The sequence below is a fragment of the Lontra canadensis genome, unplaced genomic scaffold (genome assembly GCF_010015895.1).
Source record: "Lontra canadensis isolate GAN:19392208 unplaced genomic scaffold, GSC_riverotter_1.0 scaffold100, whole genome shotgun sequence".
NCBI classification, from domain to species: domain Eukaryota; kingdom Metazoa; phylum Chordata; class Mammalia; order Carnivora; family Mustelidae; genus Lontra; species Lontra canadensis.
In genome coordinates this window covers 2,085,819-2,105,034 of record NW_022631094.1, presented here as the reverse complement: position 1 = coordinate 2,105,034, position 19,216 = coordinate 2,085,819, and the positions used below count along the sequence as shown (strand labels likewise).

The 19,216-nt window shown below is 34.1% G+C and overlaps 1 protein-coding gene and 1 pseudogene across 4 annotated transcripts in view; both read left to right on the top strand.

The window, feature by feature from the left end:
• The window catches only part of ZNF438 (zinc finger protein 438), a 179,007-nt gene that overhangs the window by 83,153 nt on the left and 76,638 nt on the right, over positions 1–19,216 (top strand). The window lies entirely within an intron of this gene.
• On the top strand, positions 9,811–12,546 carry LOC116855299 (annotated as a pseudogene).

Below are 19,216 nucleotides of genomic sequence, written 5' to 3'. Positions count from 1 at the left end.
AAAAGAAGAATTAAAAAGAAAAGTAAAAAACAGGAAATAACTCTCAAAAATTAGAAATCTAAAGGCTGAAAGAAGCACACTGTGCTGTTGAAAGCTAAATTGGAGGGAGAAATCATTAGCGGTGCAGCCCAGCAGATCCAATAGCAGCTCACTGATGCAAGAGAAAATGGGAGAGAATCATTCAAGAAATAATAGAAGACTGTTTTCTAGAACAGAAGGAAAGATAAGCCTGAAAGTTTCCAGAGAAGAAAAAAAAATTATCACATGCAAAGTGTTTTGAATAAAACCAAACAAGAGACTTCTCAACATAAGTGCTGCTATGGAAACATTAAAATTTGTGAAAAAATTTTTAAAGGTTTATTTATTTATTTGAGAGAGAGAGAGAATAGCGGGGGAGAGGGAGAGAGAATCTCAAGCAGACCGCCCCCCCCAAAATCATGACCTGAGCCGAAATCATGAGTCAGACACTTAACTAACTGAGCCACCCAGGCATTCTACGAAATATATTAAGGGGTAATTTTTATTACAACAAAAGCATGTCTTTCTTTACCTGAGAGTTGTTGTCACATATCTCTAAATAGTTCTCTTAAATGGTTTTTAAAAAATATTTCACTTATAACTTTCCATCATTTAGACTTACTGAAATTTTTGTATAATCTGAAGTATACCTCTAAATTTTCCTTTCAGAGATTTGAGGCATGTTCATGGTCCTAACTCTTGTTTTTCTTTTTGATTCAGTAATTCACCCAAGAGTATGAGTGTGAACTTTTTTCCAGATACAACGGAGTTAATGTTTCTTGTTTTATATAGTAGTCCAACATCTATCCATAATTGTATAATCAGTAACAATTATGGATTGTTATGTATCAATTATGTATCAATAACTGTGATTGTGTTAGAAACTCACTGATAATACTAGGGTATGTGATAGCAGGACTTGCAAAATATTTGCCATTTTTCCTTTGTACCATCATCTAGTAATTTCAATTGACAAAGTTTGGGCCTCTCTTAAAATGTTTGGCATATATATATATACATATACATATATATGTATATGTATATGTATATATGTATATGTATATAAAATTATGAGTAACAAAGTATCATATAGAATATTAGTTTTTGTCTTCTCTCAATGAGGAAGACAAAGTCCTGAATGGAATTTATTTTTGAAAATTAGAAGTGGCGGGGTGCCTGGGTGGCTCAGTGGGTTAAGCCTCTGCCTTTAGCTCAGGTCATGATCCCAGGGTCCTGAGATCGAGCCCTGCATCGGGCTCCCTGCTCAAGTGGGGAGCCTGCTTCCCCCTCTCTCTCTGCCTGATTCTCTGCCTACTTGTGATCTCTGTCAAATAAATAAATAATATCTTTAAAAAAATAAAAAAATTAAAAGCGGCATCAAAAGTTGAAATTTAGCAGATATATTTTTAAAATTTTAATTATTTGAAAAAATAGTATTTTTAGGATTCTGCAAATATTATTGTTGACTATGTAACTTATATTTTGTTATGGTATCTTTAGATTAAAAGTACTTCAAATTGCATTTTTGTTTTTAAAATATTCTAACTTTTAGTCTGTACGTACTATAAAAGAATTGAAAGTTTTAGGTGCAGTGCAGTTTTCCCTTTCTTTTTGGATTAGTTTCTAAAGCCTAATGAAATGGAAGGTAATTGTCTTTTCCAGTTTAAAAAAAAAAGTTCTATTTTATTCCTTAATGTACTATAATGAAACCAAAATAATATAGAAAAATCAAGAAATGAAAGAGTGCCAGGATTTTTCTTGCCAATATAACTTTTTAGAATTGTGCTGAGTTGCTTTTGCTGTAAAACCACACCAACTAGTTTATTATGTATTCTCTAGGTAATGACATTTTATAGAGGATTTTTGTAGTTCTTTTGGCTCAGTGAGGTCAGGAACTTTAAATTAGAATTATTAAAGCTGGAAGGCATCCTCTTACTCACTTTCTAAGTGAAGGAACTGAAGTCCTGAGAAATCATGATTTATCCAGGGTCACACAGCTAATAGTGAAGGTTAGAAGAGAATCATGGCCTCTTGGCAGTCAGTTCAGTGATCTTTGTGAAAGACTTTTTGGACTTATTCTTACCACCATCACATTATGTGCAATGCCCATAATTTATTGCATTGGGCGCAGTTAGCAAATTACAAGTTTATGTTTAATTTCCTAAAGCTGAAGGAACATTTAGAAGTAGGAATATTGACAGTGACAAAAACAGGAGATGGCAAGGATTTTTGCCCAGGATAGAAGCTATCTCTTGATTAGACTCTGGTCCTCCTCCTCTCTAGAAGGAATTCCATTATTCATTATTCTATAGGACATAATTCTGTCTTTCGGAAGGTTCTTCCTTGTTTATTTTCCCCCAAGATCAACTTGTGTGGACATTGGGAAATGTGTCCTCCTTGGAGGTTATGTAACCTTTATATCTTTCTTTTTGTCCCTGCAATTTTGACTGTGTGAGCATTGTTTGAAGCATGAAAGGCTTATAGGCAAGGCTTATGGGTTTTTTGTCAATGTTATTCCCTCAGAAACTTAATTGGCCCTGATCTATCTTTTTGTAGTTAATTTCCTGTGCTAGTAATAGGGTGACTTACATGTCCCAGTCTGGCAGAGGGAGTTATTAGTTTATACATATCTCTTGTGCATGGTAAATAATAATTCCTTCTTTCATTCTCAAAACTATCCCAGTTTGGACAATAAATTATATGGTTACTCTAACCAAAAAAACACACCAAAAAATTCCAGTATCTTTTATTTCTTTGCTTCCTTACTTCTGTTCTTACCTCTCTTATCTTTCAAAGGATGCTGTCATGTGGCCATCTGAAATAGGTTTCATGGGAAGTAACGTACTTAACCTGATTTGTAACAAGACTGACTTCACACTGGTTACATGAGAAAACCTAACGGCCATTTTTGCTCAAAACTTTTTGGCCTTCTCTCTTACTGAAATCCAGAAACAATCAGTGTTTCTAACCCTTGGGGCCCCCAAATTTCTGGGTTCTCTATTCCCTGCCATTTCTGCTGTCCATTTAGTTAGTTCTTGCCTGTGTACATTCCTTGCTTGTAAATTCTCAAGAAAAACAGCAAGTAATACTGTTATTCTAGTGTTCTGTTTTCCTTCTCCTTTACGCTACAGCTGTACTCTTGGTAGACACCATTGTCTTTTTGAAGCTATCTCAGGCATTTAAAAAAAAATTGAGATATAATTTACACACAGTAAAAACCACTGCCCCCAATAAGATATAGAACACTTCCATTACCCCAGATGTATGCTCTTTTCCAGTTAATCCCCTGCTTTGCTCCCCTGGAGGCAACCACTTTTTTTATTTCTATAACAGTTTTCTTTTGACAAACAATATTTTTACTAAGTTTTTGTGACTGTGTGACAAAACTATCTTCCCATCCTTTACTCAGTTTATCTCATGCTGCCTGACTGCTAAGCAGTTGCCATGTCTTTTATATTTCCTGCTTGGTCTGTACCCACTTGAAAACTACCTGTGACAATAAATGGACTCCAAAAAATATGATAGATTAAACCTGAGTGAAGTGTATTTATCACCAATAACCAGTGTATTGAAGGCATTCCTTATTGGTAGGTAACTTTCTGTAATGTGGGCCTTTGAGTCCTCCAGGACTTGGGGAAAGAGCAGGAACACACCACATGTGCTCTGAAAAGTTCAGGTTGAACCTGAGAACTGATACTCCACCATTTGCTGCACTGACATCCTTCTGGGGAATACTATTCACAAAGCCACACCTGGTGTAATGGGGTGGGAGGCAAGGTTTGGAAATGTAAGCTCTACATGTAGGCTAGGCAGCCGCTTCTCAGTGACAGCTCCACACTGTGACACAGGGGAAGGTAAAGTTTAGGCAATGTTAATTGTCCACGGGTTAACATGGTTAATGACACAGCTTTTATTTTGTTTTAGTAACATAATACCATATTGCTTTCCTTTTTTGTCTTTGTGTTACTTCCTTTTCTTTGTGTTACACTCTTTTATGCCCTTTGAACAAACATTTCAATATTTAAAACTAAAAAAATCCACAATGATACTGCTATCTCTGTGGGAATGTTTGAAGTAAAAGCAACTAACTGCTGTTTATATTATTCTGCTGAAATTAAGATTATCTCTGGCCATCAACAGAGATAATTAAATCTTTTTTTAAAGATTTTTATTTTAATTCCAGTATAGTTAATATACAGTGTTATATTAATGTTTCAGGTATACAATACAGTGATTCAGCAAATCTATATATACATGACTCAGTGCTCATCAAGATAAGTGTACCCTTTAATATCCCCATCATCTATTTCATCCATCCTGCCCATTCATCTCCCCTCTAGAAACCATCAGCTCTCTATAGCTAAAAGTCCATTTCTTGGTTTGTCTCTTTTATTTCTTTGTTTGTTTTGTTTCTTAAATTCCACATTTAAGTGAAATCACATGTATTTGTTTCTCTGACTGACTTTGCTTAGCATTGTATTATCTAGCTCCATCCATGTTGTTGCAAATGGCAAGATTTCATTCCCTTTGATGGCTGAATATTCCATTATGTGTGTGTGTGATGTGTGATAGATAGGTAGATAGATATATCTATATATAAATAGATACATAAAAATGTTGTGTATGTATATATATATATATATATATATACATACACAACATTTTTATCCACTCATCTGTCAATTGACACTTGGGTTGCTTCCATAACTTGGCTCTTGTTAATAATGCTGCAATGAACATAGGGGTATATATGTCCTTTCAAATTAGTGTTTTTGTATTTTGGGGGTAAATACCCAGTAGTGCAATAATTGGATTGTAGGGTAGTTCTATTTTTAATTTTTTGAGGAACCTCCATACTGTTTTCCACAGTGGCTGCACCAGTTTGTATTCCCACCAGCAGTGCACGAGGGTTCCTTTTTCTCTACATCCTCACTAACACATGTTACTTCTTGTGTTTTTTATTTTAGCTATTATTACAGGTATAAAGTGATAACCTCATTGTAGTTCTGATTTGCATTTCCCCAATAATGAGTGATGTTGAGCATCTTTTCATGTGTCTCTTAGCTATATCTGGATATCTTCTTTGGAGAAATATCTCTTCATGTCTTCTGCCCATTTTTTCATTAGGTTATTTGGGTTTGGGGTGTTGAGTTGTGTAAGTTACTTATATATTTTGGATACTAACCTATTGTTGGATATATCATTTGCAAATATCTTCTCCCATTTAGTAACTTGTCTTTTACTTTTGTTGATTGTTTCCTTCACTACACAGAAGCTTTTTATTTTGATATAGTCTCAATAATTCATTTTTACTTTTATTTCCCTTGCCATAGGAGACATATATAGAAAAAAATGTTGCTACAGCAATGTCAGAGGAGATAATTTAAGTCTTAAAATATAAAGATCCCTAATATCACCATTTGTATTCAATATAGACTAGAATAGAGATCTTACCAGCGATGCTAGCCCACAGAATAAGATGGGCGGTGATGGGAGGGGGAAGACGATTATAAAAGAAAAGGTATAAGAATGGAAAGGAAGAAAAAAACACTGTCATTGTTGGCAAATTGGTGTAATTATCTATGTAGAAAATTTCCAAAACTTTACAGCTGAATTCATAGAATTGACTAGAGAATTTAGCAAGGTCTTTGGATACAGAAGCAGTATAGGTAAGCCAATTACATTTCTATGGACTGGCAGTGACAACAAAAAAACAGAGTATAATTTTAAGAACATTGTATTCTGAAATTATTAACATCCCACAACATGTGGCCATGCTGTATTTTTTTCAAAACTAAGAAATTGGCTTTGGTACAATAATGTTACTAAACTATGCCTTTATTCAGATTTTCCCAGTTTTTCTACTGATATCCTTTTTCTGTTTCAGAATCAAGTCTGGATAGCTATATGTCTTTAGTCTACCCCAATTTACAGCTATTCCTTGCTCTTTTCTTTTCAGAACCCTGACACTTTTGAAGAGTAGAGGTGAGGTCATTGGTAAAATGGGCACCATGATGTTATCATATCATATAACATAACATTATTGTTAATGTTAACCTTGACCACTTGGTTAAGGTGGTGTCTGCCAGGTTTCTTCACAGTGAAGTTAATATAGTAAATGTAATTTTAAAACTACAAAATTTACAATGAATGAAATATAGAACACAATATAGATGACATTTGGATAAATCTAACAAATAATGTTTATGACCTTTATTGAGAAAGTTATAAACTTCTGTTGAACGTTAACTATGATCCAATTAAATGGAGAGAAATGCTGTATTAATATATTGGGAGACTAAATGTTGCAAAGATGTTAGTTCTCTTAATGCACTTAGAATCAAATTCCTAACAGACTTGGGGAGTTTTAATGTTACTACTACTACTTTTGATTATTATTATTGTTACTGTAGTTGTTATTTTGGTGATGACTGACATAATTCTGGACTTATGTGGAAGAGGAATGGTCCAACACACATATGAAAAGATGTGCAGCATCACTTATTATTAGGGAAATGCACATCAAAACTACAATGAGATATTACCTCAAACCTGTCAGAATGGCTAAAATCAACAACACAAGAAACAACAACTGCTAGCAAGTATGTGAGAAAAAGGAACGCTCATGCACTGTTGGTGGGAGTACAAACTGATACAGCCACTGTGGAAAACAGTACGGAGGTTCCTCAAAAAGTTAAAGATAGAACTACCCTATAATCTGGTATTTGCACTACTGGGTATTTACCCCAAAAAATGAGAAAACACTAATTTGAAAGGATATGTGCACTCATATGTTTATTGCAGCATTATTTACGATAACCAGATTATAGAAGCATCCATCAATAGATAAATGGTAGTTTATGTAAGGAATAATCCACTATATGCATATACATGGATGTGATATATATAATTACAAATTTCATAAATTTTATTTTTATAAAAATAAACTTATTTTTTATAAAATTTATAAATTTTATAAATCATATGTATATAATGGTAAATTATACAAATAATTATATATAATTATAAATTTTATAATTTATGTTTTATATTTATGTATAATTTAGATATATAAATTTTATAATTTATAAAAATATAAAATGCTTATATAAGATATTCCCTATTGTATATATTATACATTACAGTATTTTATTTTATGTATTATATATATATATATATATATATACTATATAAGGGAATATTATTCAGCTATTAAATCTGAAATGTGAAATCTTGCCATTGCAACAACATGGTTGGAACTGGAGAGTGTAATTCTAAATGAGATAAGAGAAAGACAAATACCACGTGATTTCACTTATATGTAATTTAAGGAAAAAAACCAAATGAGCAAAGGAAAAAGAGAGGGACAAATAAAGAAGCAGACTCTTAGCTATAGAGAACAAACTGATGATTACCAGAGGGGTAATGGGTGATGATAGGTTATAGGTGGTGGGGATTAAGGAGACCACTTGTGATGAGCATTGGGTGATAAATGGAATTGTTGAATCACTATATTGTACAACTGAAATTAATATAATGCTATGCCAACTATACTGGAATTAAAATAAAAACTTAAAAAAAATGAAAAAGAAGAGAAAATGTCATGTGATTATGTTCACAGATGTGAAAAAAGACATTAGAAGAATTCTATAGAACATGTTTATTTTAATATAATTTCAATATGGTTGAATTTAATAGAATATAATTTCATATATAATATAATTTATAAATATAAATATAATTTCATATACAATATAATTGAATATAATTTCAATATCAGTAAGATATTGGTGTAATTTATTTTGAAAGATGGTCCAAAAATTACAGAGACACTCCTAAAGAACAAAGTGTTTTTCCTGCCTTATGTAATGATTTAATATAAAACAAATTTAAACCAGTGTAAGGATATACATGTTGGTCAGTGGGAAGAACAGAGAATTCAGAAACAGACCCATTTATATACAGAAGTTAGATTTTTCAGTGTAAGGTGCTGAGGCAAGAGATTGCTCAGATGAAAGAAAATAATACTGGATTCCTATCTCACATCACACACAAAATGGAAAATCGTTAAACTATAACTTGTAAATTAATTATAAGTAAACTTAATTATAAAATTAGAAGCAGAGGGACGCCTGGGTGGCTCCGTCAGTTAAGCTGCTGCCTTCGGCTCAGGTCATGATCCCAGGGTCCTGGGGTCGAGTCCCACATCAGACTTCTTGCTCAGTGGGGAGGCTGCTTCTCTCTCTGCCTCTGCCTGCCATTCTGCCTGCTTGTGCTCTTTCTCTCTCTCTCTGACAAATAAATAAATTAATAAATAATAAATAAATAACTAAATAAATAAATATCTTTAAAGATTAGAAGCAGAACTCAGAAAAGAAGTTGAAGAAAAAAAACAGAACTACCAAAGAAATGAAAGCAAAATCTGAAAGAGTGTAAGAGAAGAGTTGGTATAGAAAAATAGTGAAATCATGGAGATTAGAAATGAGAGAAGTAAGGGTACCTGAATGGCTCAGTTGATTGTCAGACTCTTGATCTCAGTTCAGTTCTTGATCTCATCCACACTCGGTGTGGAACCTACTTTAAAAAAAAAAAAAAAAAGAAATGAGAGAAGTGAGCCACGTCAAATAAACATTTAAAAGGTGATGTAACACCTTAGGTTTTAAAATATTAGTGTTTACAATATGCCAGAACTTCATCATTCATTAACTTCTCTCATCTTGCTGAGTTAGGTGCCAGAAATCATAAAATAATCTATAAATTATTATAATGATCTATCTACTGGCAACTCAAATGCTCAATCACTTATAGAAAGCAAAGAATTGGAAACCATCTGACTTGCAGAGGGATTCATTATCACTTTGCCAGTTTGGGGAAGTTTATCAAAAAGGATTAATTAAGATTTATCAAAAGAATATTAAAACTTATTACTCTTTTGCTTACAGGTAACTTGTTTAACTCAAAATACTTAGAAAGGACTGTTTAGAGATACTATGAATTTTAAAACACATTTTTCCATTATACAGTGAGTTTTTGGAGTAATTTTTGTCTTAACATACATCTGAAATGTATTTTTTATCCAGAACCTTGCAGCTATAAATGTAGATCACTCAGTTTAAGGAAAATTGTTGTCATTTAATTGACAAAGCTAGTCTTCAGTTACAAGTTTATCTTTCAAATCAGACTTCCTCTGTGGGTAAAAGTCCAACTTGATTTTTCAGCTCAAATAAATATGTTAATATATGTCTCCATGACAACCATCACACAGCTGAATTCTAATTCTAATATAGATAAATAGATAAGGCGCAGAGCCTTACTATGCGTTGCCTGGATACAGTAAGATACTGCTGCCTTCAATATTTCTTTGCTTTGTGTTCACTAAAGTCTTCTAAAGTTGAGATGATTCTTTTGTGGTAATAAGGGTATGGAACATGTAAGGTCCTTAAGTAAAAATACCCTCCTTACTGCTTCATTCTACTACATATCTGTACTTATAATATACTAATGTAGGCCCACATAGTCCATTTCTTAATAAAATATATTATTTATATATATATATATATCTACATATGTATAGATATATGATGGGGGATAAACAAACCCTTATTATACTGCTTTGATTAAAGTGAGGATTTACAGGTTTGACATCCTGGAGTGTTTATATTCCAGGGAAATACACTAGTTGGGATTAATGGGTGGGATGCATTTCTTTTGTAAAGTGAGAAAAGTGATTGTGAAGGAGAGGAGAAGGAAATGCGAAAGAGGCTGGCTTGATACCTTAGATACAGGTTGCCAAAAGATCAGTAGTAGAAAAGATGGAAGTTGATGATCTGGAATTTGATTACCTTAAAACTGTACCAACATATCTCTTGGAAAGTCTTCATGTAGCCCCAGTGTACCTCAATTTATAGACCACTGATACAGAAGACAGGCAGAGCAGATCCATCATATGTATAATTGCAGACATGATAACCAAGCTAGTGTGGTAAAATGAATGCTTAGAGATTAAACTTTCCTAAGATAAAAGACAACTAGCATCTGAAGATTGAGAGTGCATACTGTGTGACTGGGTTTTTATAGTAAAGTGCTGGACTTCAGAGGTCAAGAAAGATTTCAGTGGGAAGAGCCAGGCAAATAGGTTTGAGTTATTTATAAATAGAGAAATTATGTTGGCTTCAGATTTCATTCAGTGCAAGATTTCAAACAATGGAGTATACGTAAAAGATTTTCAAGAAAAGAATACTTAAGAAAGAACTGATCTATTTCTCAAGCCTTTGGGTTTTCCAAGAACTAGGAAAGAATCACAGCTTTTCAGCAATCTCATCCATAGGAAGGATCTAAGACAAGAAGTTTGAGAAAATCAACGTGTATATATACTTGTTTTGCTGCCAGTTTGACTTCTTAAACATAAAGATGAACCAATAAGTTTACATGATACCAATCTCCAAAGATTAACTCATGATGAAGTAGAATCTTGGGCATAGACTTTGCTGATAACTGTGCTCTGAGTGCTTTATCAAAAATCTTTCCCAGAAACATTTACTTTACTTTTTTCTAGGCAAAACAAATGAAATCTGTAAAAGACCTTTTATGTTTAAGTTATAAAAAGTCTGAATATGTTTGGGTTGGTGAGAAAATAAAAAATAAAAAATATACCACCCCTGTCAATTTGGAACAAAACTACATAGTTTGTGAGCTGTGGTAAAAGAGTGTCCTACATTCCTTTTTGAAAAGCCATCTGAAGAAGTGCATTATATATATTTTTTCAGTTGTAAAAAGGTTCAGGGTCTAGACCAAGTGTTCTACTGCCTATACACTCTGATATTTCTGTTCTTGATAAGAAAAATGGAAGACCGCAGTAAGTTTATCTGCAAGAGAGCTAATACTGCTCTCTGCTTTTCATACTTCAGCCAGTGTGTTGGATATCCAGGCCATGAATTGGATTCTTTGGTTTGATTGTCTGGAGGCTGCCAATTCATATTTACAGAACAGATAGGCCTGCCAAATAGATAATGAAGCTTTCTTAATTTTGCTTCTTCCAGAAGAAAAAAAAAAGATGGTATAGCGACTTCTTGAGAATAAAGTGCCTATGAAGGAAATAAAAATCTGGATATCTAGAAGAAAAAAAAAAAAAATGGAGTCATTTTTAGCCCAAGATCAACAATTAGAAGAATGAGCTCGCAGGTGTTTTGTTTTCTACATGTGTTAGTATATATGATGAATGATGAAGAAGCATTTGATTTGAATAAGTTACCTTTACCCATATGTGTAATCTTTCGGTCTTGCTGTGACACCAGGGATAAGATTTCTTCAGAAAATGTAGAAAGAACTAACTAAAGAATTAGTGAGCCTAGCGCTCTGTCTCTTACCAATGACTAAATAGAATTTAGAGCTTATTTTGGTGAGAAAATGTCCATTCTTCAGGCAGGTAGAAAGAGACCAGAAGCAGAAGAGTACAGGCTGGCCAGTGGAATTAATAATAAAGGAAAGGGGAAGAGAGGCAGATGAGGGGCAAACTGGTAGAAAAAATGATAAAAACAAAATGGCCCCCTAATACTGATGAGGCACAGAAAATCAAAGAAATCACAGAAACAACATAATGAAAACACTTCAAGTGAGTAAGAAAATAATGTTTACTAATGAAGGGAAGTTGGCTCACCAGTGACCATCAATGTAGAAATGCATGTGAAAGATACCAAGGAAGAGGATTATACCAGTAACAACCTTAATAAAGCAGAAGAAAGGTCTTTAGGAAGAGGACAAATTTAATTGAGAAGAGAATATGAAGAAAGTTAAAGAAAAGCATATGGAGAAAGACTTAAAAAGAGAAGCCAAGAAGATAACAGAGTGGGAGAACCCTGAGCTTATTACCCTCTTCCACATTTACAACTAGATATCATCCACATCCAAGGCAATAAAGCAGAGAGTAATCCGAAGACTGGTGGAACAAACTCCACATAAATATAGAGAAGAAGCTGCATCTGAAAGGTTAGGAAGGTTAGAAAGATAGAGGGAGGCTGCCTGCAAGGGGGAGGTTGCTGTGTGCATGGATAAGGCAGAGAAATGCGCTCTTGAAACAGGAAGCTCACAAAAAGAAGACTAATCCCATAGCATTTGACCAAAGAGGCTGAATTGGAGTTTGTAAAACAAGTGGGACTTGGAGCCTGGAGCTTTAAAAGTCGGTGGACTTAGTGTGTGAGCCAAGAGGATGAGTGATAGCTGGGTCTTGGTCCTTGAAGAGATAGCAGCCTGCATGGAGAAGCAACATAAAAACAGCAGTTTACACAAAGCCAGGGACAAACAGGAGACAGATCTGTTTATATTGATTTCAGAGCGTGTTAGGGGACTTCTCTGAAAACAAGGGAGCTGGCAGGTGCCATTTTCCTCCACACTCCCCCAGCATAAACAAAGCCACCTGTAGGAGGCAGCACTACACAGACACTAGCTTCCTAACCTGCTAGCAGGTAAGGGTGGTTCAGTATTAGCAAATCAAGCAATGTGATACATCACATCAATAAGAGAAAGGATAAAAAACATATGATCATTCCAATGGATGAAAAAAAGGCATTTAACAAAACACAACTTCAATTCATGGTAAAAACCCTTAACAGAGTAGGTTTAGAGGGAACATATTTCAACATAATAAAGGTTATGTATGAAAAACCCATAGTTAACATCAACTTCAGCGGGGAAAAACTGAGAGCCTTTTCCCTAAGATCAGGAACAAGACAAGGATGGCCACTCTCACCACTTTTATTAAACATGGTAGTGGAAGTCCTAGCCACAGCAGTCAGCAGAAAGAAATAAAAAGCATCCAAATTGGTAAGGAATATGTAAAACTTTCACAACTTGCAGATGACATGATAGTATATATAGAAAACCCAAAAGACTTAACAAAAAAAAAAAAAAAATGCTAGAACTGATACACAAACTCAGTAAAACTGCAGGATACAAAATTAAAGTATAGAAGTTCTATACACCAATAATGAAGCAGCAGAAAGAGAAATTAAGAAAACAGTCGCATTTTCAGTTTTATCTAAAACAATAAGATAGCTAGGAATAGACCTAACCAAAAAGGTGAAAGAACCATACTCTGAAAACTATAAAATATTGATGAAAGAGATTGAAGATGACACAAAGAAAGAAAGACATTCCATGCTCATGGAGTGAAAGAACAAATATTATTAAAATGTACTACCCAAAGCAGTCTACACATTTAATGCAATCCCTATTAAAATACCAACAACATTTGTCACAGAACTAGAATAAACAGTCCTAAAATTTGTATGGAACCACAAAAGACCACAGTTAGCCAAAGCAGTCTTGAAAAAGAAAAGCAAAGCTGAAACCATAATTCCAGACTTTAAGTTATATTATCAAGCTGTAATAATCAAAACAGTATGATACTAGCCAAAAATAAACACCTAGATCAAAAGAACCGAATAGAAAATCCACAAATAAACCTACAACTTTATGGCCAATTAATTAATCTTCAAGAAAGCAGGAAAGAATATCTAGTGGGAAAAGGACAGTTTTTTAAATAAATGATGTTGGGAAAACTAGACAGCTACATGCAAAAAAAAAAAAAAAAGACCACTTTCTTATACTATACACAAAAGTAAATTCAAAATGGATTGAAGATGTAAGTGTGAGGCCTGAAACCATAAAAACCCAGAAGAGAACATGGGCAGTAAATTCTTTGACATAAGCAATTTTTTTTTTAATATAGCAACTTTTTTCTAGATATGTCTCCTGAGGCAAGGGAAACAAAAAGCAAAAATAAACTATTGGGTTTAGATCAAAATAAAAAGTTTCCTTTTGAAGAAGGGAGCAATCACCAAAAGTAAAGGGCAACCTGTAGAGTAGGGGAAGATATTTGCAAATGACATATTCAATAAAGGGTATCGTATTCATTCTCATCATATTCAATAAAGTATCTAAAACATAATAAAGAACTGATACAGCTCAACACCCAAAAACCAATAATCCAATTAAAAAATGGCCAGAAGTCATGAACAGACAGATACATGAAAAGATGTTCATCATTACTCACCATTATGGAAATGCAAATCAAAACTGCAATGAAATACCACCTCAAACTTGTCAGAATGGTTAAAATCAGCAACACAGAAAACAACAGGTGTTGGCAAAGATGTGAAGGAAAAGGAACCCTCGTGCATTGTTGATAGGATGCAAACTGATGCAGCCACTGTGGAAAACAGTATGGAGGTTCATCAAAAAGTTAAAAACTACCCTATAATCCAGTATTCACACTAGTAGGTATTTACCCAAAGAATATAAAACTAATTCTAAGGGGTACATGTACCTGTGGTATTTATAGCAACATTGGTTACAAGAGCCAAATTACAGAAGCAACCCAAGTGTCCACTGATAGATGAATGGATAAAGAAGACATGAGGTATATATACAATGGAATATTATTCAGCCATCAAAGGGAATGAAATCTTGCCTTTTGTAACAACATGGATGGAGGTAGGGAGTATAATGCTAAGCAAAATAAGTCAGAGAAAGATAAATACCATATGATTTTACTCATGTGGAATTTAAAAAACAAAACAAATGAACAAAGGGGAAAAAAGGGGGATGCCTGGGTGGCACAGTTGGTTAAGCATCTACCTCTTGGTTTGGCTCAGATCATGATCTCAGGGTCATGAGACTGAACCCTGCATCAGGCTCTGTGCTCAACATGGAGTCAGCTGAGATTCTCTGTCCCTCTCCCTCTTCCCTTCCTGCTCATGCTCTCTCTCTCTTCCAAATAAATAAATAAATCTTAAAGAGAGAGAGAGAAACCAAGAAACAGACTCTTAATTATAGAGAACAAATTGATGGTTACCGGTGAGGAGGAGGATGAGGGATGGGTTAAGTAGGATGATGAGGATTAAGGAGGGCGCTTGTCATGATGATGCCTGGGTGATGTATGGAATTACTGAATCACTATGTTGTATACCTGAAACTAATACAACACTATATTAACTGGATTCAAAATTAATAAAACGAAAGGAAAACCAAGAGGGATACCTTTTAGGGTTGGTGTTGTGATGGTGAGAAATTTGATCTATTCATTCTTAGATCCTGATAAATACAGATGTCTGAAGAATCAGATAGTGAAGGTATGGAAGATGAAATTAGTGATGCCAGGAAGAAGCAGAGAATGAGGAAAGGGGGTAATAATGAAGTGGAAGAAGTGAAACAAACAGGTTGCAGTAGAAAGAAGGCCTAGTGGGAAACCTAAGAGCCTTTGGATACAGGTCTGTCTTTACCAAAGACCACAGAGCTGTTACATCTGCTCAAAACTCAAAGCTAACTACTACTTACTTTACTCTTTTTGAAATGCTTTGTCACGATTATATGGGCCACCAGTCAAAAAAAAAGAGTTGGCTTTGGAATAGTTAACAAAGAGTCCACGCTTCAAGGATCTAGATTCAAAAGAACTCTATACAGAAGTCATCATATAGCTAACCCCCTTCTTTACCCATCAGAGAATATACTTCAAGTGAGAGTGGATTAAAGAAATTTCCTGATCCTATTTCCAGCATGTATGCTCTTGGACTATATCCACTTCTTTATTTTACTGCCAAGTTGTAGAGTTCTTGTCCCATTTTTAGAAATTCTTATCTTACTATACAGAATGTACTACTGTTAAACAAAATTGCTCAGAATTTGATGTATTTAATATTTCCAAAGCTAGAGTATGGTATGTGATGGAGCGGCCCTAACAAGTAATGAGTATTTTTGAATTGAGATTATCAACAATAATCCTGTTTCCTATTTTTAATAAAATTATACAGTATTTAAGAAAACATTAAATAGGACGCTTGGATGGCTCAGTCAGTTAGGCATCTGCCTTCTGCTTGTGTCGTCATCTCAGGGTTCTTGGATTGAGCCCCTATCAGGCTCCCTGCTCAGTGAGAGTCTGCTTCTCCCTCTCCCTCTGCTTCTTCTCCCTGTTTGTGTTCTCTCTCTCAAATGAATAAATAAAATCTTTTTAAAATTGCATTAAACAAAAGACCTGTAGGATCTCTACATGGGAAACAATAAAACATTACTGAAAAATTAAAGAATACTTGCTTAAATAATGAGATGTGACATATTCATGGATTGGAATACTCAATTAGAGGACAATTATCTGCAAATTGATCTATAGATTGAACATAATCCCTACCATATTCACATAGGCTTTTTTTTTTTTCATGCAGGCTTTTTATTATTTATTTATTTATTTATTTATTTATTTTTTGCATTACATTCATGCAGGCTTTTTAAATAAAATTGATGAGGTGATTCTACAAGTTATGTGGAAATGTTAAAGATCGAGAATTTCTAAAACAATCATAAAATCATAGTTGGAGACCTTGACTTCACAACATAACCGTACATGACAATAACCAAAACAGTGTGGTGCTGCTGCAAGGATCAACAAAAAGATAAATACAGTTGAACAGAGAGACAAGAATAGACCCACAGTTATTTGGTCATTTGATTTCAAACAAAATTCAAAGCAACCCAAGGGGGAAAGGAAAGTTTTTCAATAAATACTGCTGGAACAACTGGATATCTATATGGGGGGGAAAAAATCTCAATTCCTACATTCCACCAAGCACAGAAATTGAGATGGATTATATTACTAAATTAAAAAGCTGCAACCATAAGGTTTGGGGGCAAAAAAAAAAAATTAGAAACTATCTTCATGACTTTGGGGGTCAGGTAATACTACTCAGCAAGAAATTGAAACACAGTACTAATACCTACAACAGCGTGGATGAATCTCATTATATTAGCTGAAAGAAATCTTATACAAAAGAATACGTACGATACAGTATTACATTTTTATGAAGTTCTGGTACAAGCAACTTTTATGAGGGAAGAGAATGGAGTGGTTTGTCTAGGGAATAGGCAGTAATTGATTGGGAAGGATTATGAAGGAACGTTTTTTGAGGTGATGGTAATGGTTTGGGTTACAAGGTGTATGAATTTGTAAAAACTGATAGAATGGTACACTCAAGATTGGTACATTTTATTTTATGTAAATCTTACTTCAAAAGAAAGGAAAAAGAGCTTTAAAAACATCACAAGGAGGGGCACCTGGGTGGCTCAGTGGGTTAAGCCACTGCCTTTGGCTCAAGTCATGATCTCAGGGTCCTGGGATCGCGTCCCGCATCAGGCTCTCTGCTCAGCAGGGAACCTGCTTCCCTCTTTCTCTCTCTCTGCCTGCCTCTCCATCTACTTGTGATCTCTCTCTGTCAAATAAATAAATAAAATCTAAAAAAAAAAAAACAGCATCACAAGGGGATACTATTTTATATCCGCCAGATAGGCAAGTATTGGCAAGGGAATATCCTGACCTCTCTCACCCTTGCTAGTGGTAGTGTAAATTAGATCAACCATAGAAAACAGTTAGTCATTATCTAATAACTTGTGCATATGCCAACAAAATGATTCCATGTTGAGACATAGAAACTTCTGTAAATGTACACAGAGAAACATATGACAATATTCCAGAAAAGTGAAAAGAACTGAGATACCCATCAACAGGAGAAGGCATAACTGTGCCATATTTAAACACACCATCATGGATGAATCTTGTGAACATTTAAGAATGCTCCCAATATGATTCCAATCAGTATAATTTCATTCAAAATCTTGAAAAATTACAAACTATGTTGATTAAGGATACATTTCTTTTAAAGGAAAGCAGAGAAAATAAATTCAGTGTATGGGATGAAGGCATGGCAAGGAGAATTAGAATTGGAATGAAAAAGCCCATAAAGGCAACTTCAAAATTACTAGTAAGGTTTTATTCCCTAAAATGGCTAGTGGGAAGAGTGTTTATTATTTTTCTTTTTAACTTGCACATGTTAGAATATTCTTTGATGTAATTGAATACTTGATAATTCCATGAGTAACAAAATATACATTTTAAAATTAAATCTAAGAATTTTTCATTAGCAGTAATATGCAAAGTTAAGCCATTTATTCAAATGTTTATCAAATGCCTGTACACAGCCTGATAGGGGTGCGACATTAGTTAAGCCCTTATTGGGAGACTACCACTTTGGTAGCTGTATCTTAAAAATTAATTTAAAAACCAGTGAGATCTAAAATGATGATAGTCTTATATAGGTCCAGCTTTGACCTCACTCCTCTAATGCTACTCCAGGGGACTTCTGAAGGCATACTTTTATGAATTGGAGTGTTGGGTAAATTGATCTTTGACCAATCATAAAGGTACCTTATAATTAGGTCATGGAGAATGTGTCCTGTAATTTATTTTCTTGAAACTTAACTATGATAAAAATTCTTAGGATGCTGTGGCTAACACACAGATCTTACTGTTCTTTTGTTGAATATTAAACATTTTTGAGGTATTTATAGATTTTTCATTTCAACATTTCCTGCAAAATCTGTGAATATTTTTCATTACATCAACTTGCCAGAAAACAAAGGTTGAACTCTGTAGCTCTAATGTGGTCCTGAATTTGTAGCTTAAAATTAAAAGGGCTTACCCCAACCCTTTACTCTTTATAAGTATTCAGACATTCCTTTGATGCCAAATAATAAATTCATAGTGCTACATATCCAGCAGGATGACAGTCTGCTTGCCTATATGAAGTACTTAAATATACCCAATTGCAATTCCAAAGCCTTATTGCTTCATTTATCACAGGAAGTGCCAGAGTTCTGAAATATTTTGTAAGAAAAGCTACTCTCCTTGCATGAATTCTCATAGGAATGACCAAGAATATTATGCCAATTCAATCCTAAGTATTGAAGTTAAGGTTCTAAATGACGTTTAATATTATGATTTATTTTCTATCCTAAACTTTATAAGGCACAAAACAAGATCCTATCCTTTCATATTGCTTTTTATTTTTAAAGCGCCTGAGTGATGATAAAAATCTAAGCTTAAGAACTGTCAGATGATTTATGATATTTCATTTATTTTTCAAAGGATTGGGGTGTCACCAGTAAGCCCATTAGAATTGTAGGTTTAAAGTTCCTCAATTTTAAAGAAGACCAGCTGCATAAACAAATGTGTTAGCTTTGTAACTTAATTCTGTGTGATTTTTTTTTAATTCTTCAAAGTACCAAAGGAGGCAGTTCTTCTTAGGTCATAAATACTTGTTTATGTCATTATGATCTCAAACGTTCAAGTACATTTCAAGATCTACTTTTTAAAATA